Source organism: Myotis davidii, unplaced genomic scaffold, assembly GCF_000327345.1.
Source record: "Myotis davidii unplaced genomic scaffold, ASM32734v1 scaffold464, whole genome shotgun sequence".
Classification (NCBI taxonomy): domain Eukaryota; kingdom Metazoa; phylum Chordata; class Mammalia; order Chiroptera; family Vespertilionidae; genus Myotis; species Myotis davidii.
In genome coordinates, this window is record NW_006295287.1 from 115,700 (window position 1) to 116,217 (window position 518).

Here is a 518-nt window from a genome sequence, read left to right on the forward strand (position 1 = left end):
CCATGGACTGAAGGGGCGCAGGTCCGATTCCCAGTCAAGGGCTCGTACTTCGGTTGCGGGTTCAGTCCCCAGCCCTGGTCGGTAGGGGCCCATTCGGGAGGCAGCCAAGTGATTTGTCTCTCACGTGGATGTTTCTCTCTCTCCCTCTCCCCCCTCCCTTCCACTCTCTCTAAAAATCCATGGGGAAAAAATATCCTCACTCCTCGGGTGAGGATTAAAAAATAAATAAATAAATAAATAAATAAATAAATAATGCAAATTTTACAAAAGAAGCGAGTTCAGACCCCGGTGCCCCCAGAAACGGTCCTTTGCCTTTTCATTCACTGATAGTGCTGACACAGCCACAGCCTCACACGTCTTCCTCAGTCCTTGCCCGTCACCTTGTTATCACAGCACACCTCGGCCACGCCTGGCCATCTTTACCACCTGATCACCCCCACTCCTTCTCCCCTCTCCCCTCCCTCTCCCTCTGCTCCTCCTCTCCCCCTTCTTCCTCTCCCCCTTCTCCTTCTCCCCCC

The 518-nt window shown here is 53.1% G+C and overlaps 1 protein-coding gene across 4 annotated transcripts in view; it reads right to left on the reverse strand.

The window, feature by feature from the left end:
- Positions 1–518, reverse strand: part of LOC107184123 (binder of sperm protein homolog 2-like) — an 11,188-nt gene that overhangs the window by 8,197 nt on the left and 2,473 nt on the right. The window lies entirely within an intron of this gene.